Raw genomic sequence first — 25391 nt, 5'->3', positions numbered from 1 at the left:
AGGCGCACTGGGGTGCGGCCCTGGGAGTATTCGCTGCCCTGACTCCGCCCTCTGGCGCCACACCTTAGTCCCCATTGACGCATCGACAATAGATTTAACATTGCCTAATGACACCAGTATTATTAGGGGGGGAGAATGGTGGGACATATGGAGCAGAGGGGACTAAGGACTAAGCATATGTTAGTCACTACGGTGAGTAACTTATAATTACTCTTCCGTCCAGTCCCCTTTCCACCATACTGCATGGGTGATTACAACTGAATGTAGCCCCAGGGTGGAGAGGACACCCTCCTTAAGCAAATAGGTTTCTGAGAACCACCTATCCGAAAGCTGCATCAGATCTGGAAACGGCACCCAAACAGTAATGCTTGCAGAAAGCCGAGGGAGTGGCCCAAGTGGCCGCCCTGCTTATGACTTGCCAAGGGACATGGCACTGGAAAGAGATGGCCGTTGCTTTGGCCCCGACTGTGTGGGCATGCATGTTGGCCGGAAGCGGCTTGGTCTGACCCTCGTACGCTTCCCTGATGGCCGAGACCATGCAGTGGCATATTGTGGCCTTGGAGGCCTGATAGCCTGGTCTTGAGCCTCCGAAAGTGACAAACAAGGTGTCCGATTTGCGGAAGCGCTGGGTCCTGTCCAAGTAGAATTTCAGGGCACACATGACATCCAGGCAGTACAGCACTCTCTGTGCTTCTTGGAGTCCGCCCAGTGGCAGAACCTGGTCCATTTACTTTTATACTGGGCCCGGAAAGCCTTGCTCCTTGCGCCCTGTATGATTTCCAGATTGGCCTGGGAGAGTGAGGACCCGCAGCGTTACCTGCTCTGGCACCAGAAAGTGAGGGCACTAGTTTCTGAGGCACAGGGTTGATGACCCTTCCCCCCCCTGCTGCGCCAGAAGATGTGCTGGGCCCATCGGCAGGTGGATCGGGGGCATCTCCGAGAGGCTGAGCAGCTCCAAAAACAATGGCCTGGCCGGCCACCATGGAACTATTAGAATGATGTTGAGTTGGCAAGACTCCTTGATCTTGTAAATAACTATGTGAATCAGCGGAGTGGGTGGGAAGGCGTAAGCCTTCATACCATTCCACTGAAGCAAAAATGCGTCGCCCAGGGAGTCGGGGCCCTGTCCCTACCAGGAGGCAAACTGAGGGCACTTCTTGTTGTGCCAGGTGGGAAAGAAATCCACCTGGGGATGACTCCGCCTGTTGAAGATCTCCTGAATAACGAGTTTGTTTAACTGCCACTCGTAATTGTCTGCTCCCAACCTGCTGAGCCTGTCCACCTCCAGGTTGGATTCCCCCCCACCCCTCAGGAGGTGGACTGCCGTTTGGTAGATGTCGTTTTCCAGGGCACACTCCCACATGCTGACTGCCAGTCTGCACAGAGGAGGGGATCTGGTGCCTCCCTGCTTGTTGACGTAGTACATGATGGTCGAGATGTCTGTCTGGATGAGGACAACCTTGCCCCTGAGAAGTGGTAGGAATGCTCTGAGCGCTAGCCAGACGGCGTTCAGCTCTAACCAATTGATGTTGTATTCCTGCTCCTGTCGAGTCTAGGTGCCGTGGACCAAGAGATCGTCCAGGGTGGCTCCCCACCCCTCAAGCAAGGAATCTTTGGTGATCGTGGCCTGCGGGGTGGGCAGCCGAAAGGACTTGCCTGTCCGTAGTTTGCAGTCCCTGGACCACCATGTTAAATCCGGGTGGAGAGATGGAGGAACGTTGATCATCTCGGATTGGGAGCCCCGCTCCTGGTTCCATGAGGCCGCGAAGTGCAGCTGAATCCTCCTCATCCTCAATCTCGTGTGTGGAACAGCTAATAAGGACCACCACCAAAAGACCCAGGAGATGCTGGTGGTCCGCTTGATGGCTGAGATCTTGTCCTCCGACAGAAAAATCTTCTTGGAGTACGTGTCCCAGATGAGGCCCAAGAATGTCATAGTCTGCGTGGGTTGCAGCTGCAACTTCTTGAGATTGAGCGAGAGGCCCAGATTCCAGCGCTGGGACTGGGCATCTTTATGAGCCTGGTGCCAGTGGTGCCAGGACAGGGTCCAAAAGGTCCCAATTGGGACTGGCTGGCACTCGGAACCGGGGTTATGGGTCTGCTTCCAAGGGAGTCGGGCAAGTCCTGATCTTTTGGAAGCAGAGATCATGACACCTAAATTCTCAAGTCCTGGACAAATGCCAGCTAAACGATTCAATCAGTGTAAAATTTCTGGCTCCTTAAAAGGGTGAAGGAGGGAAGAACACCAGTTGATGGATTTTCTGAGCCAAATGAAATTCAGATACTACTCTGAGAAGAAAAAAACACCTCACCCTGAGTAAGTTCATCCCTCGAGAAGAGTGTACGTAGGTTTGCAAGAGGGCCTGTAACTTGCTCACCACTCTTGCAGATGTTGTGGCTACCAAGAGAACTATCTTTCAATCCTTAGTTTAAGGGGACAGGATTGCATAGGGTTAAGACAATCCCCCATCAGAAATGTTAAGACCAGGTTACAATCCCATGAAGGTACAGTAAACTGTACCGGTGGGAACATATTTGTTAGTCCTTTTAGGAATTGTATTACTGGAGATACAGAGAAGTAGATCCCTGCTCTGGCAATTATCTAAAAAGCAGACAACACAGCAAGCTGCCGCTTAACAGCAGGCACCTTCTAAGGCCTGATAGAAAAAGTTACTCACTGTAGTGACTTCTATACACTTAGTCCATAGTCCCCTTGCCGCCTTATTAATGGGTGTCCGTCCTTGGGGACCTGACCAGAACACTTTGCAAAGCACAAAAAGGGTAATTTCCTGTTAAGAAATGCTGTATTGCACAGAAGGGGCAGCAGCATGGCGTGGCCAGCCCTGCTAACTCCACCAACCGGCAACACCCATCAGTCTTTGGATCCGCTACACATGATACCTAACAACTTATTTACTGGGGATGGCAGGCAGGGCATAGGGAGTAAAGTGGATGAGGCGTACAAAAGAGACTACAGTGAGTAACTTTTTCGTTACTCCTACATCCCATCACCTTTCCTCCATACTTATGGGAGATTACAAAGCAATCTCTCTGGGCAGCTAAAAGGGTCTGCAGAACCACCTAACCAAGTCTAGCATCTAATTATGGCTGGTGTATCCATACAGTAGCGCTGGCACACCAAAAGAAAAAAAAGGCAGACAACAAGGACCACTTGCTGACTTACTAATTACCTCCCATGGAATGTTCCTCTGGAAAGCCAGTTGTAGCCTTAACTTTAACTGTGTGCGCATGCAAACCCTTGGTGGCACGGTCTTCCTTTGTAGTTTGCATTGCAGGACACTATCCATCGTGCTATGGTGACCTTTGCTGTTCGAAGGCCAGCCTGTTGGCCGACAAGACAAATAAGCCATCTGATTTTTTTCCATGGCTTTGATTGCTCTCTGTAGAATGTAGGTGCTGCCAAACATCCACCAAATGCAGAAATATCTCCTTCCGTTTGTGGGGAGGGGAAACAAGTTGGCAAGATGATTTCTTGATTTAGTTAAGCCAAAACAACCTTATGTAGGAATTTGGGATCTGTTCTAAGAACCACTTTATCCCTATGAAATACAGTGTAAGGTTCTGATACAATGCTGAAATTTCGCTAATCCTTCTAGCGGACGTTACAGCCAATACAAAGGCTGAGCTTCATGACATTAAATTTAGGTCAGCCGTCAACATGGGTTAGAATGGCTTATGAGATATTGGCACCAAAACTATATTGAGATTCCTGACCATGGTGAGGATTAGCCACTGGAGGATGAAGCTGAAGAAGACCATCCAAGTGTCATTTGATAATAGGGTTTAACATAGAAATGTTATGGTGCAGAGAGCCAACATGAGCACCAACTGCTGAAGTATGTGGGACAAAAATTGATGTAAACTCCAGTTGTGGCCAGGTAAGACAAAAAGGATGGTATGGCATCCAAATATGGATGAAGAGGATTTGGGGATTGTTCCTCCTGGTAGCTTGCATAATAGCCATATTGTGACCCGACAGCCCTAAACCCGCGCATACCAACTGCACAGGTACCAAGCTGCTAAGCTCTGCAATATCGGTAAGGGGTAATACACTCTGAATTTGTGCGGACACCGAAGATTCCCGTCACCAAAGTAAACCTGGACGTGTGAGTACTAGGTCTGAGTACCAAATTCAGATCAGCCAGTGTGGTGCTAACAATATCAGAGGGAAATTAAAGGAATTCCTGAATTTCAAGAGGATCCTCGGAATAAGAGGTAGTGGGGGAAACTTCGCCATCCAAGTAATCTACAGCGCTTCTCCTAGGGTTTCCGAACCTCATCCCAGAAGGGCTGCAAAATGTGTGCATTTGTGATTTTTCGACAAGGCAAAAAATTCGACACGAGGGAGTCCCCATCTCTGAAAAATTATAAGTTACTCACCGTAGTGACTAACATCCTCCAAGGGACGGGAGACGGAACCTTTTTCACGAGAAAAAAACCTTCTTCCCCTTTAAATTTAGAGGCGCACTGGGGTGCGGCCCTGGGAGTATTCGCTGCCCTGACTCCGCCCTCTGGCGCCACACCTTAGTCCCCATTGACGCATCGACAATAGATTTAACATTGCCTAATGACACCAGTATTATTAGGGGGGGAGAATGGTGGGACATATGGAGCAGAGGGGACTAAGGACTAAGCATATGTTAGTCACTACGGTGAGTAACTTATAATTACTCTTCCGTCCAGTCCCCTTTCCACCATACTGCATGGGCGATTACAACTGAATGTAGCCCCAGGGTGGAGAGGACACCCTCCTTAAGCAAATAGGTTTCTGAGAACCACCTATCCGAAAGCCGCATCAGATCTGGAAACGGCACCCAAACAGTAATGCTTGCAGAAAGCCGAGGGAGTGGCCCAAGTGGCCGCCCTGCTTATGACTTGCCAAGGGACATGGCACTGGAAAGAGATGGCCGTTGCTTTGGCCCCGACCGTGTGGGCATGCATGTTGGCCGGAAGCGGCTTGGTCTGACCCTCGTACGCTTCCCTGATGGCCGAGACCATGCAGTGGCATATTGTGGCCTTGGAGGCCTGATAGCCTGGTCTTGAGCCTCCGAAAGTGACAAACAAGGTGTCCGATTTGCGGAAGCGCTGGGTCCTGTCCAAGTAGAATTTCAGGGCACACATGGCATCCAGGCAGTACAGCACTCTCTGTGCTTCTTGGAGTCCGCCCAGTGGCAGAACCTGGTCCATTTACTTTTATACTGGGCCCGGAAAGCCTTGCTCCTTGCGCCCTGTATGATTTCCAGATTGGCCTGGGAGAGTGAGGACCCGCAGCGTTACCTGCTCAGGCACCAGAAAGTGAGGGCACTAGTTTCTGAGGCACAGGGTTGATGACCCTTCCCCCCCCTGCTGCGCCAGAAGATGTGCTGGGCCCATCGGCAGGTGAATCGGGGGCATCTCCGAGAGGCTGAGCAGCTCCAAAAACCATGGCCTGGCCGGCCACCATGGAACTATTAGAATGATGTTGAGTTGGCAAGACTCCTTGATCTTGTAAATAACTATGTGAATCAGCGGAGTGGATGGGACGGCGTAAGCCTTCATACCATTCCACTGAAGCAAAAATGCGTCGCCCAGGGAGTCGGGGCCCTGTCCCTACCAGGAGGCAAACTGAGGGCACTTCTTGTTGTGCCAGGTGGGAAAGAAATCCACCTGGGGATGACTCCGCCTGTTGAAGATCTCCTGAATAACGAGTTTGTTTAACTGCCACTCGTAATTGTCTGCTCCCAACCTGCTGAGCCTGTCCACCTCCAGGTTGGATTCCCCCCCACCCCTCAGGAGGTGGACTGCCGTTTGGTAGATGTCGTTTTCCAGGGCACACTCCCACATGCTGACTGCCAGTCTGCACAGAGGAGGGGATCTGGTGCCTCCCTGCTTGTTGACGTAGTACATGATGGTCGAGATGTCTGTCTGGATGAGGACAACCTTGCCCCTGAGAAGTGGTAGGAATGCTCTGAGCGCTAGCCAGACGGCGTTCAGCTCTAACCAATTGATGTTGTATTCCTGCTCCTGTCGAGTCTAGGTGCCGTGGACCAAGAGATCGTCCAGGGTGGCTCCCCAGCCCTCAAGCAAGGAATCTTTGGTGATCGTGGCCTGCGGGGTGGGCAGCCGAAAGGACTTGCCTGTCCGTAGTTTGCAGTCCCTGGACCACCATGTTAAATCCGGGTGGAGAGATGGAGGAACGTTGATCATCTCGGATTGGGAGCCCCGCTCCTGGTTCCATGAGGCCGCGAAGTGCAGCTGAATCCTCCTCATCCTCAATCTCGTGTGTGGAACAGCTAATAAGGACCACCACCAAAAGACCCAGGAGATGCTGGTGGTCCGCTTGATGGCCGAGATCTTGTCCTCCGACAGAAAAATCTTCTTGGAGTACGTGTCCCAGATGAGGCCCAAGAATGTCATAGTCTGCGTGGGTTGCAGCTGCAACTTCTTGAGATTGAGCGAGAGGCCCAGATTGTGCAGTGTGTTCATAAGGGCATGGGAAGAGTGGTGAACCGCTTTTGGAGATGTAGCCCTAACGAGCCAGTATCCTCATCTGTATCCTGTGGATCAGGAGGATCCTGCAGAGGTGAGGTAGTAGCTGGAACCAGAGGCTGGGGTACAGGGAACACAGCCGGAGGCCGGCACAGAACTACCTGAGGAATCGGCTGGGTAGCTGGCAGTAGCAGCTGCGCCGGGAGTGCCGGCAGAGGAGCTTGTGGTGCCAGTAGCATCATAGGGAGGACCTCCCTGATGGCTTCCTGGAGGATAAACCCCATCCGAGGTGAACCCAAGGAACCTCTCGAAGAACCCCTCTTCACTTGCAAGAGAGGTGGTATGGGTACTTACGGGGTAGCCAGGGCAGCTGGAGCCACTGCATACCCTGCCAGAGAGTAGCGTGACACCTCAGGACCGAGTACCTGAATGATGAGTGCTGATGAATTCGGCCCGTTTCCGTCGACGCAGAAAAGGGGACTGAGGTGTGGCACTGGAGGGCGGAGTCAGGGCAGCACATGCTCCCAGGACCGCGCGCCTCTAAATTTAAAAGGGGACAGTGTTTTTTTCTGGTGAAAAAGGTTCCATCTCCTGTTCCTTGGAAGGGACGTCCATGCAGTATGGAGGAAAGGGGACAGAACGTAAGAGTAATTTAAAGAACCAAATCTTTCAGTTCCTAATCATGGTTACAGTGCAATATACTTCAAGGTGCCCGCTCTTATGTTGAGATTTCCAGGTAACTGGACTACCCGAGGATCCATAGAGCGGTAGGAGGGAGGGGCCTCATGTGAATCCATGTAAGATACCAATGCTGGAGAAAAGGCGTTACAGGCAAGTAACTAGTTCCTTCTCCAGCATTGGATCTTACATGGATTAAATATGATTAAACAGCAGTACAAACCAACAAAACCATGGGAGGCTGTACAGCTCAAACAGAAGAAATGATAACTCAGCTCTGCAACACTCGCCTCAAGCAAAAAGGTTGAGCAGCACCCCCTAACTGCTGAGAGTCCTCCCTGGAATCCCAGTTGAGGTAGTAGACTCTTATGAAGGTGTGGATAGACCTCCACGTAGCAGCCCTGCAGATGTCTAGCAGGGGAAAAACCAGACAGGAACTCTGTAGTAACAGCCACAGTTCGGGGGGAATATGCCCTTCGTCTGCCCGGCAGGGTCTCTTTGCAAGCCGAAGACAATGAGAAATGCAGCAGCTTGATAGCCACCTGGAGATGGAACCTTAGACAAAGCATTCCCTTTATCAGCAGTCCCAAAAGCACCAAAGAGTTGCACAGTCTTGCAAATGTCTTTCTTGCGTGCAACATAAAATGTCAACGCACAGGCAACATCCAGAGAATGCAACACCCTCTACGCCGGAGAGGTAGGAGATCCGAAGAACACTGGGTTTGTTGAGATGAAATAGTGAAGGAATATTTGGCATAAACAAAGGGTTAGTGTCCAGCCAGCGCTACCCTACATTGGTGAAAAGTCAAATATGGTGGCTTGGAGGAAAGCGCTTGTGCAAGGCCAGCTTTTTCCAATGACATTAAGTACGGTAGGATTTGAGCAGCCTTAATACGGTGAGGGTTAAGATGCTGAGATTGAGACCAAACGGAAAAAGTCTTCCACTTATGCTTGCAGCACGACAGCGTTGCCAGAGTGCTCACCTTTGCCAGAATCTTACAGCATTCTAAGGGTACCTGGAAGTGCCCAAATTTCCAATCTGCAGGAGCCATGCCATCAACATCAGGAATGCTGTGTCGCAAAGCAAAATGGCACCTCCTTCTCTAGACAGCAGGTCTGGAAGCTTGATGCACAGTACTCAGAATGAGAAGGATAGGTGGGCACGAGTATAGCAACCGACCCTGAAAGGAGATGTAGAACAAAATCCTAGACTTTTTATTTTTCGAAGATACCTGCTGGCAAACTGGCAGCACTTTGAGTCAATCTGAGGCTGACCCTTTTTTAAAAAAAAGTCAACGAACGTGATCCTGATGGAGCTCCCACTCGTGGCAAGACAGCAGTTCCCTGCTGACGGCATCCACGATCGTGTTGTGGACCCCGGCCAGATGAAATGGAATAAGCAACATCTCCTGCGTGATCGCCCAGTGCCTTAGTGATTGCGCTTCTGTGTATAGGACAGGAGAGTTGGCCCCCCTCCTTGCTTCTCAATGTAAAACATGGTGGTCATATTGTCTGTGAAGATGCGGACTACCTTCCCCTGAAGCTGGGGTTGAAAAGACCCGAGAGCCCATAACACGGCCCACAGCTCTAAAACATTGATGTGAAGTTCCTTGGCCTCAGGGACAAAGTTGACCCGTGTGTGCCCCCAACCCTCCAAAAAGGAGTCAGTAATTACAGTGACTTGATGGGGCAGCAGGCAAAAGGAGGTACCCTGAGTCATGTGCTGTGGATGTTTCCACCACTGGATAGGTTTTCACAACTTTGGGTTGAGTGCAACCTTGTCATTCCTGGAGCCTGATAAATTTCGACCTGACATCCAGGAACTTCTGGAGTGGTCTCAAGCGTAGCCTGCAGTGAGGAACAAGGGAGATGCAGGAGGACATCATCCCTAGAAGGGGCTTGATGGAGCATGCTGTGGTTAACTGGAGAAGAGACAGCTGCTGGACCTTGTGGAGCATGGACTGTATTCTCTCCTCCGAGGGAGTGGCAAGGCCCTAGCAAGGTTTTCAGTTGAGAACCCAGGAATAAAGTGTTCCGAGATGTCAATAAACAGGACTATATGGAGAATCCCAGACACGCCAGACATCGAATGGTGCAGTTGTTATGCAGCAGGGCTAGTTGGTGAGACTGATCGGAAGGGGTGGACATGCACCAATGTACAGCGCCAAAGAGCAACCACTGGGGCAAGGCACTTGGTGAACACCCTTGGGGCAGACTTTAGGCCAAATGGCAGAGCCTTGAATTGGCAGTGGTTCCCTTGCACCTCGAAGTGCAGTAATAGTCTGTGCTTCCCATGGATGGGTATATGGAAGTACACGTCTTCTAGATCTAGAGAGACGAGAAAATCTCCCTTTTCCAGCTGCTCAAAAACCTGCGGCAATGTGACCATCCTGATCATTTGTGCTTTGAGGAATTTGTTGAGTTTCCTGAGATCTAGACTGGACCTCCAACCCACCATTTTTCTTCCTCATTAGAAAGTACCTGCTGTAAACACCGGAGGTGTCTCGAACTGGTTCTATAGCCCTCCCCCCTCCCCTTTCAGAAGGGGCTGAACTTCCTGCAGTAGGAGGGACAGATTTAGTTCCCTTTTGCGTACGGGTCGAAGGTAACCCTTCTGAGAAATTCAAGGGTGTGCCTTCTCTGTATTCTTCCACTGGTCGACAAAATTGAGACAACAAAGTGAGGGCATGGACCCGATCCTGGTCAGACCAGCTCTGCGTACCCCTGTATGCTTGCAATCTCCCATGGCAGGCCCCCTGTGAGGAGGTGCGAGACAGTTTCCAATAGGATGGCTGTTAACCCCCCGGAGGTTCTGGAGAGCCTCCCCTTCCCAGAATGAAAGGGCTTCCTCCGCTGCTGCAGGGTACCGAAGGAGTGAGCAGTCCCTGTGTCAGTCTTAATCGACTGGAGGGTTTCCTCAACCTTCTTACCAAAGTGGTCCACACCGAAGGGCATATCAACGACCTTTGATAATACATCAGAGTGGGAATTGGTGGCTTTCAAACAGCCTTGAAGCCATAGGACAGCCCTGTTCCCCATTTGGCGGAAACCTGTGTGCACCACATCTAGTGCAACAGTAATTGTGTGGTCGGATGCCATCACCTGTTCACACAGCAACGCTAATGCCTCCTCCCTCTTCGGTAATAAAATCCAGGAGAGGCCCCATTTTGTACCATAGCTCATTATCCTACCTGGAAAGAATGGCAGGGGGATTTGCAGCCTTGATAGTGCTAGCCGCCGTAGTAATAATGCCTTTACCGAATGCATCTAGCTGCTTCCCATCTTTGTCTGGCAGAACCAGACACTGGGATGAAGGGTTAGCCAAGCTCTTTCTGGCGGTTGCCAAAACCACTGAATCTGTTGATGGTTGCGAACGCAGACACTTTGGTACGCCCTGTATTTCTTTTCCAGGTGGTCCTTTGCTGCTGCTGAAAACTGGTTCTGCATTACCAAGAGGAATGGCCACCACCGACTTCCTGGTGGCTTCCCTCCTTTGGAACAGGAACCCCGCCTCATGTTCCACAGTAACAAGGTGAAAAAACCTCACTGCACACATTACCAAGGCGTGAAAAGACCCAATCCCATCAGGGGGTGAAATTGTGGAGGGTAGGTCTGCATCAGGGTCTTCCCCATCCGCCGTTAAACTCATCAGTAGCCTGGGTACCTTGAGATGTGTCCGCGTCAGTTGGTCTGTGATGGCCAATGGGTGCAAGAACTGGAAGGGGCTCCTGGAGGGTTCCATCCTCTCCCCTCTGATCTTCAATTTATACACAGAGCCGCTGGGAACCCTCCAAGCCACACACAACATTCACATCCACCAATACGCCAATGACACAGCAATATCTCAAAATAGACTGGATGAAGTCCATTCGCAGGCTCAAAACCTGCCTCTGGCTGATCCAGTCTTGGATGTCCAGTGTATACTAAAAGCTCAACACCTCCAAGACCAAATTCCTACTCCTTACCAGCACCACCCAGACATATAGGCCTGGCTATCAACCATAAACCTAGAGGGCTCCACACCCGATCTCACCTGCAACAAGTCCCTCAGGTTCCACATCGACAAGCCTCTCCTTCAAGACACACATCACTAAGAAACCTCAGACAGCTTGGTATCAGCTCTCCCTCCTGCAGAAAGTCACATCCTCCCTCCAGACAGCGTTAAATCCACCTTTCAAGCACTGGTCCTTTCATCCTGGAAGGAGGCAATGCCCTCCTTGAAGGCCTCCCATTGTCTGCCCTTGTACCCCTGAGAGTGTCCTACATGCGGCTGCACACATCGAGGGTCTACCTAAATATGACCACATCACCCCGGCCCTCATCAACCTTCACTGACTCCCACTGCACACACAAATCATCTATAAGTCGTGCTGCATAATCTATAAAAGGCAGTCCCCCTCAAGACACCCAGGTACCTTTGCAGAGAGAAACTCAGCATCTCTTGCGGACAGCGCACCACCAGAAGCCAGGACACCCACAGAGTTGAAATCCGCCACTGCAAAAAGGAAAGGACCAGAACACAAGCCTTCTCTGCATATGCACCAAGACTATGGAACCACCTTCCCATCAGCATCAGACTCGCTCCTACAATTCAGTAAAGAACTCACAACCCACCTCTTCAAGGAGTCTCTCCTCCTCAACACTTTGTCCTTCACATCACCCCCACTCTGTGCTCTTCTGTACCGTGCCCCCCCGCTGTTTATCTGTACTGCTATATACCTCCGTAAAGCACTCTGTTGCGTCTCAAAGCTAGGTCTACGCTCAATAAATACCATAATAATGGGGGTCAGGAGCCCCTTCCATCTCATCATCTGAACATGAAACGTTCAAAGGCTCATAGTCTGATAAGCGACACCCCCTGTAGCATCTGGATAGGCAGTGTGGCCATGGGCACCAGTGTCAAAAGAGGCTTATCCTTGGTGTGAAGCAAAGGAGCCAGCCTAGGAGGCAGTGCACCTCTGGATATTATGATGGCGATCATAGACAAGGTAGTTGATGATTGTATCAGTATGGCCGGTGAAAAAGTCCTAACCAATGCAGTCATACAACTTGATGACTAAGTGGCCAACAGGGTTGTCGACGGGGTAGCCGTCAAAATGGAATCTGAACAGCTGTGTTTCATCAATGAAGAACTGCCTGCTCGTGGACAAGCAGCTGGACGACGAAGCTCCTGTGGCAGATTAGGACTCTGTGGCGACCACAGTCGGTGTAGCCTTCACTGTGGTGGAGGACATCACTGTGACAAGCCCTTTGTCACTGCCAGTGCAGCGAAAGGGGTTGAAGACAGTCTTGGCAGCCATCGATGGAGGGGTAGTTGAACCTCACAACTCATTTCCCCCAGGAAGTATCCTCATGGGATCTCAACTGCTACTCTACTTAGAGGGAGTTTTGTGCTCAAGCCTGCCAACCCTGGCCGAGGCACGACTTCGGACCGAGTCAGACGGTCTCACCTTCTTCCAACCATGGGACTGTCTGTGGCGGTCTTTCCGATTAAAACTCTTGGTAGATGGAGCAGCTCTCTACTTCGTGGTCTGGATGTAGACAGTCAAGACATTCCATATGCCGATCTTTTCTGAAAATGTTCCAGAGGCCGCACTTGGCGCAATGCCTAAACAGCTTCTTTTTACTGGCATCCGCCATCGCCACGTGAAGAAGGCCTTGTTGATGAAGTTCTCCATGGAGAGAAGATGCTCTGATGGTTCATATCTTCACCAGCAATAGATCCCCACTACAGGTAGACACTGATTTGACTAAAGATGAAGAAATGATGAAGAATCAAAAAATTGAAAAAAGTTGAAAAATGCGAGGAGCGAACAAGGACCCCGTAGCCACGTGGTACAAAAAAAATCTGAAGATGTCAAGCACGCGTGGAGCTAACAAGGACAAACGTCATTGGTTGGGGCTGTATGACCCAAAGTGATAGCAATGGGCTACACAGGTGACAAGCAGTTTAAGCTTTAAAGCAAAACTGCTTTAAAATTACAGAGGATTCCCAGCCTGATGGGGAATATTCAGAAATAGGTGAATCCATGCAAGATCCAATGCTGGAGAAGTAAATACATCAACTTCTCCATAGCCAATGCCACACCAAGACAAGTTTCCACTCTGACCAGCCAGTCGTCTAAGTAGGGATGAATGTGGATTTCCCTTGGCTCCTGTAGCAGCGCACCACAGAGCAATCCGTTTCATAAAATACTCTGTGCACCGCATTCAGACCGAAGGGTAGCCCCCCTGCACTGAAGATGTCATTGCCAGAGGGACAATCTGAGGAATCTTTTGTGTGCAGCATAGATGGGACCATGTAGATACAAATCCTTCAGATGCACTGTGCATAACCAATCACCCCCAGCTCTGGGCATTCCAAACACGGGCTGACGTTAACATCTTGAATTTGTCATGGGGAAGGGAGATATTTAGGTAGGAAAGATCCATTACCGTCCACCGACCTGCCTGGTTCTTCTTGGGTACAATAAACATGTGAGAGTAGAATCCACACCATCATTCCTGAGGTGGAACCTCACTGCTTGCTTTGATCTCCAAAAGGTTGTGAAATAGAATGGCCAATACTAGGTGAATCACAAGGTACATGTGGGGCAGTGGGTGGGGAACAGTAACGGAAGAAATTGATAACCTCTGTTGACTTCAGAGAGGGTCCAGGAATACACCAAGATGGTACACCAGCTGTGTTGGAATTTCAAATTTCTGACTCCTACCAGGAGGAGTGGATCAGACATGTAAATCACTGTTTCTTGGTGTCTAACAGGTGTTGAGGGGGCAAAGAAGAATCCTCTATTTGAGGTTCCCCTGCCGTTTTCTTCTCTCAGAGATAGGCGATCTGTCAGGCTGCCTACTCTCTATCTCATGGTAGCCACAAAACCCTCTGAAGCTCTTGTTCTTAAAATTGGAGCAGGGTTGCCTGGATGCTTAAAAAGGCTGGGGGGGGGGCCGGGTAGTAAAAAACTGAACAACATGACCATAATCGTGGAGTTTTTGTTTTCAATTCATAGTCAGTTGGCGAGTGAAGCAAATCATTCCCCTCAAAGGGTTAGTTCAGAATGTTCTCCTGAACATCCTTATTAAAATTGATAGCCCACGACCAAGCCATTTGCTGTCGGTCGACTCCAATACTTACGGCTCTAAGGGCCGTATCAATGTGATGCCCTGCTGCCTCTCGAAAATTCTGACCAATCTGTTTAGCCATGGCTAATCCAGATTTAAAAGCTGCTACTTTATCTTGAGGCAAATATTGATGAAAATCTGCAATTACCAGCCATAAACGGCGAGTGGCTGCTGCCAGAAGAGCTTTGCAGTTTGCCTGGCATAAATGAAGAGCAGTGTTAGCATAAATCTTTTTGCCATAGGCAACCAAGATCGTACCTCCTCAGAGCCGGGATTAGAACATGAGTGCCAAATGAAGTAGACTGAGCTGACTTCAAAAACATTGTTGCATCAACAGCTGGCTGCGGGTTTGATTATGGATGGCCCAAGTCCAAGTACAACTCTTTGTACTCTTAGTCTCTTACTCTCTTGCTGGTAGAACCTTGCCTTGGCTAAACCATCCTTCTGTAAAGTAATCCAGCACCGGTCTGTTTTGCTGAGAGACAAAATGCATGAAAGAACCCCAGTTTCTGCATTAGGTTTTTCCAGCATTGGAAAGGCAAGGAAGTCAATCAGTCTATTATGAAAGGCTTTTGTGATTAAAAAAAAAGCCTCTTTCTCACTCTCATCTTCATCATCATCAACATTGGTGTCTTATGTTATGTCAGATTCCTTTACGGGTTACATAGGCAACGGAACGGATTCTTGAAGGACATCCGGAGCGGGATGTGCCGGCTCTGAGGCAGATGTAATCAGAACCAAAATGCCCGACAGACCCGAAATTGTAGGGATCTATGGCGGAATCATAGGGAACCCTGTCGGGTGCTGACCGATTCCATGGTGTAGGTAAGGTCTGATGGACTACCTCACATCACAATTTTTAAAAAACCTCTCATAGGGTCAAGAATGCATAATTATTTGAAATTTCTCAAAGAACCTATCCCTCTGAAGAGGTCGACAGCGCACAGGCTGTCGGAGTCCAAAAGGATGAAGCCGATGGCGTCGGACACCAAGTCAGTTGCCCAATAGGAGACATCCCAAATCCGAGACGAACAAGGTATGGGGTAAGATGTTTAATAAGTTGAGATTGGCAACCATTCAACCCTCACAAAAACCCCTTACAGAGTGTGGGAGGAAGCAGAATATGGGACAACAATGTGGCAATGCACAGATTACAGAGAAGAAATTGCAGAAACCTCTCTGCTGAACGGAACACCAAAACTGAGGATTCTTTGCATTTGTACTGTTCCTTCGAAGACATTTTAAGGGAGGACTGATGCTATCCCTGTAATGAAGTCACACTCTTAGAAGACAAAATTGCCTTACAGGTTGAGTTTTTCTTAAACCTGTTTTGAGGGGTGCAGGGAGCCTTGCTCAATTTGGAGCTTTTTTTTGAGAACCTCGCAAGTCTTCGGGGCGAACCCTAGTGAATAAACAGGTTACTCACCGTAGTGACCACCTTACTCCTAGTCCATAGTCCCCTTTTCTCCATACTTCTGGGACATTCCTCTGTCCTGTGGGACAGGACCGGAGCACTTTGTAAAAGCATCCAAAATTTTGCAAAAATGTTACTCCTTCCTCTCTTTCTACGTCTCGGCTCCGCCCCGCGCATCGCCCATCAGTCCTTTTCTATCGCCAGGTTAGAGACCTTTAAGCAATAACAGAGGAACCTTATTAGAGGGGATGGAGGGCGGGCGTATGGAGGAAAGGGGACTATGGACTAGGCGTAAGGTGGTCACTACGGTGAGTAACCTGGTTATACTCCCACGTCCCGTCCCCTTTCCTTCATAGTTATGGGAGATTCCCAAGCACTCCTTACAGGAACTACGGGTGGATGGAAAATCCCTTACTGCAAAAGGTTCTTCAGCATAGCCTGACCAAACTGAGTATCAAACCTGGAGCTCAGGTCTAGACAATAATGTTTACATAAAGCCGATGGGGAGGCCCAAGTAACCGTCTTTGTGATGGTCTCCCAGGGGACATATTTCTGAAGGGCAACTGCGGCTGCCTTGCCCCGCACCAGGTGTGCATGAATACCTTTACGAGGCTGCAGTCCTTGGACAGTGTAAGATTCCGTAATACAAGCAGCGATCCATCTGGAGATGGTCGCCTTAGAGGCCTGCTTACCTTGTGGATTACCAATGGTCACCAACAGTTGAGAAGAGCTCCTAAATTCTGAAGTTCTGTCCAGATAGAACATAAGAGACCTTCTAACATCCAAGCAGTGCAGAACCCTTTCTGTTTCTGAAGCAGGGTTCGGGAAGAAGACCGTCAGGGAGATTGATTGATTTAGATGGAAATCAGAGACCACCTTCGGCAGGAAAGAAGGGTTTGTCCGTAGGACCACCTTATCCTTGTGAAAAACCAAGAAGGGATGCTCCACCGACAAAGCTGGGAGTTCACTCACACGCCTTGCTGAGGTAACAACAATCAAAAAGGACACCTTACACGACTGTTGCTTGAGGTCCACCGTGACCATTGGTTCGAAAGGTTTATGGCACAACGCCGTAAGGACCACATTTAGATACCATGATGGGTGCAGACTACGAATCGGGGGATAAAGGCGCGTCAAGCCTGCAAAATGTCTCTTAACCACTGGATTAGACAGAGTAAGAGCATTGGTCCGTAGATAGGCAGAAACCGCCGAAAGATAAGTTGTGCATGACAGAACGTGAATTCCCAACTCTGCTTGGTAGGATACAAAAGACAGTACCGTGTAAATCGTAGCCGCCCTTGGGTCCACTTGTTTTTGTAAACACCAATAACAGAACCTGAGCCATTTGCTTCTGTACTGGGACCTAGTCGAGGGTTTCCTGGCTTCCTGAATAATATGGGGTTGCTGTTGGTACTCTTGTTCAGAGAGGAATTGCCATAGCATTTTGGTGCTGGACTGCCCATCTAGGCGGGACAAAGACTGATATGCAAATGGTTATTTCCCATCTGTGAAAGGTACAGTGAGCAAAATGCGTGTGCTGCAAACTCATCTCAGGCGGCAGAGGCGGGAAAGCATAAGCCCTCATGTTTTGCCATGGAATCTCGAGAGCATCCCCCAGAGAGGAGGCTCCCAGCCCATTTCTGGAGGCATACAGGGGAAGTTTGTCTGCTGCTGTCACAAAGAGGTCCACTTTCGGAGTGCCCCAACGCAATCTCTGCCTTCAATTCCCACTCGTAGCTGACCATCGTCCGCCGACTGAGGGCGTCTGCCATGACATTCAGCTGGCCCGGAATGTGTACTGCAACAAGCCAGACACCATGACGAACCGCCCACTCCCAAATCTGGATGGACAGGTCCACGAGAGGGGGAGACTTGGTGCCCCTTTGCTTGTTGATGTAATACATTGACACAACATTGTCCGTGCGGATACGGACCACTTTGTTGCTAATGATCGGTCTGAACTCCTTGAGCGCTAGCAAGATCGCCAGCCAGATGATTTATGTGGAGGAGCTTGTCCTGAGGCAACCAAAGATCAGAGACCTGAAGAATATCCAACGTCGCACTTGTGGGATGTTTTTACCCATGCATCCAAGCCCTACCATAAAACTGTGCAGTACTGGCATGGAAAACATCATGATGGCCAGAACTCCCCAGAGAGTGCACAGGGACAACATGAAGAACAGGCTGCCACCCATTTTTGCCTATGTTGTGAGCACAGGAGGGCACTGCCTAAAACCATCATTGGGCCACACACACAGTAGCCTGAAACCATTGGGAATGGCAATGCTGATTGCCAAAAAGCAACTCATAAATGTGGGGAATTCATTTTCTTAATCCCAAAAATGGTTGCATTACCAGTACTCACCACTATCAGAAAGCCTGCGTTTTAAAACCACCAGACTTTTGTGTAAAACTGAACAAATGAAACAAAACCAGACCAAGGAAAGACTTGCTAAGAGGTGGATACAATGTAAAACTATATTCTGAAATGACTTGAAGGAAGTAATTATTTAATGTATAGGTAAAAATTGTCAGTTTGATTTGAATTTAGAAAACTGGGAACAAAAAGTGACATTTAGCTGAAACCTGGCTTATGATATGATATGGCATTTGTAACGCGCCTACGCACAAGTGTTTCAAGGCGCGACGAGGCAGGGAGGGGGGAGCAGGGGGGAAGACAGACAACGATCCTACTAGGCCAGGTGTCATTCAGATCGCGCAAGTGCAGGGGTAGGGGGAAAGGAAAAAGTGCACGGGGAAGGGGAGAGGGGGAAGTGCTGAACAGGGTAAGTAGAATAAAAAATAAATAAATAAATAGGGCCAGCTGGTGGCAAATGCAAGGTAAGTGCAGACAAGTGCTGGGAGGGGGGGCTGTAGGGATGCAGAGACAGTCCCGCAGTGCAGGGGTTGCCAGGGAGGCAGTGCAAGTGGAGAGTGGCTGGGCCAAGGACCGAGGTCGGTGAGAGTGGCTCAGGTGCAGGTTCAGTGCAGATTCAATGAAGAATTTAGCTGGGGAGAGGGAGCGAGAAAGCAGAAGCAAAGAGGAAGGTTTTGAGGTGCTTCCGGAACCGAAGATGGTTCTCCTCAAGGCTTAATGAAACTGAATTCTGCCTGACAACTACCCCCGACAGGAGTTGAAACTGGATCAACAGCCACTCTTCCCAGGCCTAGCTGCATCCTGCCGCCCCTTGCCAAAAGGAGTTGACACCTCTCTGATTAGATTAGGGGTGGAGCACCTGGGAACTGGAAGGGACCGAACAATGCAACTTCCTTGACTCAGGCAAATGTTATATTGGGGGTGTCGTAAAATAGCTTCCTCTTGGGAGAAACTGGGGGGCAGCTGTGCCTCTGTGAACAAGCTGGCTTGGGGGAAGTGGATAAACCAGTTATTCCACCATGTGATGTGGGAAGCCACACCCCTTTTTGACCAGGGCATAATTTAAAAAAAGATGGATAATTCATAGTACGGACTTGTCAGAATTATATAAGTAATACCATTATTCTTGTGATTTTTCGGTGCACATTTTAAGAGGCGTTAGGACCCTGTGGTGTATTCTGGGGGGTTGCTAGTGGAAAATAGGGTCTTACTCCAAATGTCTGCATGTTAAAAATCTGACACTTCATCAATTAATGTCCATACTCCTTGCGCACATGTGTGTAATTTTGGGTAAATGTCCGATATTGCAAAAAACCAGTTAAAAAGCGCAAAATGTTGTCATTTTTGAATGCAGGCCCCCAGGTAGATCAGAGGCGGACAAGCCTGGACCATAAGGAATATATAATGTGTACTTGTAATTTCAACAAATTGTGTATCTGGGAAAGATGTATTTGAATCAAATATAGATTTGTGGGCAAACAGACCTCATCATGATGACAATCCATTTCCTTCCCCCAATCATGGGAGAGGGGAGAATTGGGCCAATGACAAGTAGAGAGGGGCAGGCTTAGCTAGGCCCAGACACACGCCCATTTTCAAAACACATAAAAAGAGACTGCTGGGACAGGTAGAGACATTCAATTCCATTTGCTGCGGAGCATGCTGACCGACGACTTCACATCCAGAGATCCAGACTTCAAATCCATCAATCTCCAGAACCTGTAGCAGAAATTAACTCCAAAATTTGTAGCAGAGAAGCCTGAATCCACCAGCTGAATCCTCTTCAGCAGGCCTCAAAACTAACCAAACTATTCAACAGCCGGGCGAGCTGTTTGAAGTTTTGCCGAGAATTTTTGCAAGAACCTGTAGCAGTACCCAGAAAGCAGCGTTACATCCAGAATCCAGAGAGGCTAGACCAGCAGAGCAGAGCTGACCCAGATCGCTGTGAGCAGACCCGGTGCCTGATTGACCCGCCGAGCAGACAGAACCGCAGCCGGACGTGTTGACCAGATCCCTGACGAGGCCTAGTTCAAATTTATATTGCGAGTACCTAGCAGAACTGTGCAGAACCAATCTCTTAGTTAAAATAATCTAATCCAAACTATTTTAACCTAAGTAGAACTGCCTCCTAGAAATCGTGTCATCTGTCATTTTTAAAGCTGCAAGCTGTCACCTGTCATTTTGAGTTTACTTTAAATCCGAAAAACTACCTTTATTTAATCGTCCGTAACTCTGGAACCGTTTGGGCTAGGAACGAAATTTAACTTTCATCTGACTTCCTACTCCCTATACTTTTTTCCCGTAATCGTGAGACACGCACTCGCGCGATTTGGCCCGATTTCTTCATCTGTAGAAATCAGCAGCTTTTTGCTTCTCTTTGCTAAAATTCGTTTGCAATCTGCTAATCATTCATAGAGTATTGTTGAAGTGAGCCTGAACTAATATAAAGTAGCCATCACCTACCATGAACCTCTAGAGGGAATTAAAAGCAATTTTAGCACCTTTTCACTTCCTTGCAAACCACATTAAAGTAATTCGCCTGTGTTTAAAACTCATCCCTGTTTTCCCTAAGCTTGCTGGGAGAAATGGAACTGTGTCTTGCATTATAAAGTGTGATTTGTTGGGATTCTTGAAGACTGTGTGCTCTCCTTCCATTTCTGGTATTGCATAGGGGGGGGAGTGCATTGCCAGAGAAAAAGTGATTATCTTATCTTTTGCTAAAATCATATCAAGTATTTCTGTACTGCATTTTATTCCTCATTGCTTTTCCCTTGAAACCATAAAAGTATTTTTGCTACTTTATCCATCCTATACTAACTCCTCATTGATTGTAAAGAAGTGTGCTAGTGCCAGATTACCATTGTTGATCAACATCATATGTCTAAGTGTACTATCAGATATTAATTTATTATGAAGTGTGATATATATATATATTGTTTAAATTTTCAAATAAACCTTTTAATTTGCAAAACAAACCTACTTCTTGGCTCAGTGGGGTCAGGGGGATTCTAAGAGGGGGGTGTTATACAAGGGTTGTCATCCAGAGTACTGAACTGGACATAAAAATACATCAATAAGGGTTTTCCTCAGCATCCCAGACTAGGCATTGACTTAGCTGTAGTGTTGATTGAATATCGCTTAGAAAAGTGGGGGCTCGGAGCCGGGATATTCTGGGTTAGATTTACCACTTGTGCAGATTAATACAGTGTGCCAACTGACCAGATACACATATCCGGTTAGATCACCACGCTGTTTTATACTGTGAAAGCATCCCTCAAAGGAACGCTCTAAGGAAACTGTCTGTTTTGCAAAATAAAATACAATCTTCTGTAAGTCAGGAAGGAACTCAAATTCCAGAATGACGACCTTGGTAGATATGAAAATAGCCAGAGAGCACTTCTTACATAAGCTATTTGTGAGAGGTGAGTGGACTCATCAGGACCAAACGGTCTGGTTGCAGGCAATCGCGCAACAGGTCACTGAAACAGGGTCAGATATATGGGGAGATATGGCCCTGAGTGAACTATATATGGCCCCTAAAGCCAAAGATGAACATAATAAGATTGCCAGGATAGCGGCATATTTGTATCTATATATGGGAGCCATGCAGGACAAATGTGCTGAAGGCCAAGATCTGGCAAACAGGCAACAGATGGCGTTAGAAAAGGCCCAATCTGACCTGGTCTCTTCTGAGCAGAGGCTGCAGAGGAGCCAGGAATCAGAAAATGATAGTAGGCAGTATATCATTAAAATAAAAGAGGATATGGATATACTGCAACAGGAAAAGACAGACCAGGATACCAGAATTCTGGCTTTGCAGAAGGAGCACCAAGACAGTTTGGACTCCTTACTGCAGAGCCAGAAAAAGCTGGAGCAACAGATCAATTTCAACAGGGCATGCACAGAGCAGGTAGCCACCCTGCAAATCCAACTAGACAGAGAGAAAGAGGAAAGCAATAAATTGACTTTGAAACACCTGGATTCCCAGGCAGAGTTTGATGAAGAACGCCAGAAAGCTGGTGCCTTTCAAAGGCAGAGGGACGACCTGGCGTCACAAATGAAGGCTCTTGGTCAGGAAAAGGATACCTTAGGCCAGGAAGTCTGCCACTTAAAAAGGAAAATGGAAGAAAATCACCTGGCTCTCCAGGGACTGGTTGACCTCCAAAAAGAACACCATAACTTGTTAGAGGACACCAGGAGGGTGGAGGAGGCTCTGGCAAGAAAGGAGCAGGCCAGTAGGGATGGGACTGAGGAGGTAACCCTCCTGCAGCAGAGACTGGCCCAGTACTCCAGGACCAATCAGGAGGCACAGAGAGAAAATGAGGCTCTCTGTCAGCACAATGATAGGCTCCAGCAACAGGTAGCCATGCAGGAGAGACTGATAGAGTCTAGTAAGGCCTTAACTGAGGAACTGAAAGCGCAGGCTCTTGCATTGCAACAGGAAGCAGGGGCGGATAGAGATGAGGTTCGCTGGGAAAGAGAAACTCCTGAGCATAACCTCAGGAGCCCTAGTAACAGAGGCCTTCATCTCTCCCAGTCCCTGGACTCTGCCACCCCCATGTCCCCTCGCGCACATGAGCCCAGGGCCACGGGGATGGCAGATTACTATCCAGCTAGAAGTATGGGGCTCATAGGCCAGTACCTCCCAGGAATGGATGGGCGGGCATCCGGGTAGGGGCACCCAAGCACAGTGCAATTTATTGGGGAACCCAGCAGAGTAGGCCCATTAAGGGCATCCTGAAAACCTCTGCCCAGTTAGGTCAGTGGGGGGGATACCCAGCAAATCCTGGTAGCAAGGAGGGATCTGAAGACTCCTCTGAGCATTACAGGACACAGGAGACCAGGTTCCCACATTCTGCCAGCCATTCCCAGGCTCGCAGAATCCGGGAAAACCTGGAAGATCAGACGGGCACCTCTGGGAGCAGTGCTTCTGAGTCAGAGGATGAATGGACCAGGGTTACCCGAACCAAAAAGGCCAATAAGGCAAAAAGGGCCTTGCTTAAGGACCCATTGAAACAAATAAAGGCAATAAGGAGTGTCATCATGCCTTATCAAAAGAACGCCAAGTATTCTGTTTGGGAACACTTGGAGCTCTATGAGCAAATGATGGAGACTTTCCATTTGAAGGACAGCCAAAGCTGTATTCAATATGTAAAGTGGACCTTCTCACCAGAATACTCCAGTTTCTTTGCGGGGCTGGAGGATCAAAACCATTCAAGGTGGTCCACATACAGGGCGGCCATCTTGAAACATTCTTCTGTGCACAGAAATCCTCAAGAGGTTCGCAAGGCAGCCTACAATTTGCAATGTGGGGAGGATCAGGCCCCACAAGAGTTTGTGCCAGAATTAAAGCGTGCTTTTGCACAGAGCACCAGAAGGGTGCGCACGGATAGCAGAGAATTTATCAATACGTTTTTCCATGCCTTACCCAAATACATAATGACCCAGCTCGTGAGAGATTTTCATGAGAAAAGTTCTTTAGACTGGGTCATTGAACAGGCTACCCGGATCTATGAGGTGCAGAAGCCCATCGAAAATAAAAATAATGCACCGAAAAACCCCAAAACCAACAGCACCCCTGCTGCTGCCAAGGTGGCAGAGGTAAAGGTTGCCCCCGTTTTATATTTGGAGATGGGGGGGCCTAAAAACCTGCCTGCACCAAATAATTCACAGCCCAGAAGGCCCTCGGGTCAGTCACAGACAGGGAGTCGAGGAGGTAGTCCCACAAATGGGGTCCCCCGCTCCCCTGACTATGTAAGTCCCCGCTACAAGGGAAACCGACCAATCCTGGGTTATGTGTGGACTCCTCCAGCCCAAGGGGGGGGGATCCAGCCAAGCACCTAACCCAGGGAACTTCCCACCCAACTTCCCACAGGAGGGCAGAAATTCTCCAAATCCTGGGCAGAACTTTTTCCCCAGGTATCCACCCAATTTCCAGCCCCAAAATCATCCATCCTTCTTTCCCCAATTCCCTGAGCCCAGACAACCTAATCCGGGAGAGGGGAGGCCAGGGGTGGAGGGGTACCAAAATCTTCCCTACCCTTCCCGGGATCAGCCCAGGGGAGAAAATAGAGCCCCCTATCAGCCTGAGCGGGTTTCACAACTTGAGCGCCAGGTCCAAAATATGGCACGGGATCTGGGTCACATACTGAGGGCTCAACAGAACCCTCATATGAGCATGCCACCGCAGAATGCCCCAAACTCTGGACCTGGTGCTCCAGAACAATGACGGGGGCAGCACCCCGATAACCCACCGGTTCCCAGGGAGGAGGCACAAGGGGAAAGGGGGGGGTGTAAAGCCTTGGAGCAAGCTTCCTTCCCAACTTGTAAACAGCCCCTGGAAAACCAGGAACCGGAGACAAAATCTCCTGCCCCTGAAAGCCTGCCTCCAAAGGAGCAGAGGGGGGGGTAGGAGAAACAAAGGACCCAAACAGACCCACTTTGTGGAGGAGGTACAGGTCTTCCAATTTGAGGGAGAGGGATCCTCAGAAGATCATGGGAAAAGGATCTTCTCCTTCAGAGATGGGGGAACTCCTCCCAAGGAAAAATGGGTCCCAAGGGATTCCAATCCAGACTGGGGAGATGTGGAGACTGAGCTACCGCCGCCCATCATCTCATCCCAGAACCGACAATACCAAAATCCCGTGGGTCAAACCCATCCTGAGGACTGCCTCCAAAAAGGGGGGGGGGGGGGGTGGCCCAGAACTCAAAACCATTTCCAGTTGCCAACTTTTTCTTTCAGATTCCCCAGGCTCTCCACAGAATTCTGCCCAAATCTCTTCGCTAGCAATGTCCAAAACCAGAACGTTAGCCCACCGTTAGCCCAGTTGTCCAAAAATGTGCATTATCTGTGCCCCCTTGAGGAGAAGGAGGGAAGATACTATGCCCCGGTACAAGTACAGGGGCAGGGTACAATTTTGGCACTGGTGGACACTGGATCCCAAGCTACCCTTCTGTCCAAAAGGGCCTTTGATGAACTAAATGCAGGAAGGGGGGAGAATTACCGTATTCCTCTCACCTCTCTTCCTGGACAACTGTAGAACTTTGACGGGAAGGAAATTCCTGTCGAGGGGACTGCAGATTTGGACATCAAAATTGGGGCGACACAAGGTGAAACACCCGGTCATAGTAGTGACTCCAGAGGGCACCCCTTGTTTAATAGGGAATGACCTCCTGAGAAGGTTGTCACCCCTAATAGATTGCGTAAACAAGGTCCTCTGGACCCAGACTAGCCGACCAATAAAATTAAAACAGAGTGTCAACCATGTTAGTTTAAACGGCACATGCCACATGGTTGAACAAAAATCTGACCAA

The sequence above is a fragment of the Ambystoma mexicanum genome, chromosome 8 (genome assembly GCF_040938575.1).
Source record: "Ambystoma mexicanum isolate Mex_15411 chromosome 8, UKY_AmexF1_1, whole genome shotgun sequence".
Lineage (NCBI taxonomy): Eukaryota > Metazoa > Chordata > Amphibia > Caudata > Ambystomatidae > Ambystoma > Ambystoma mexicanum.
The sequence above is the reverse complement of the archived record's forward strand: the minus strand, read 5'-3'. Positions refer to the sequence as shown.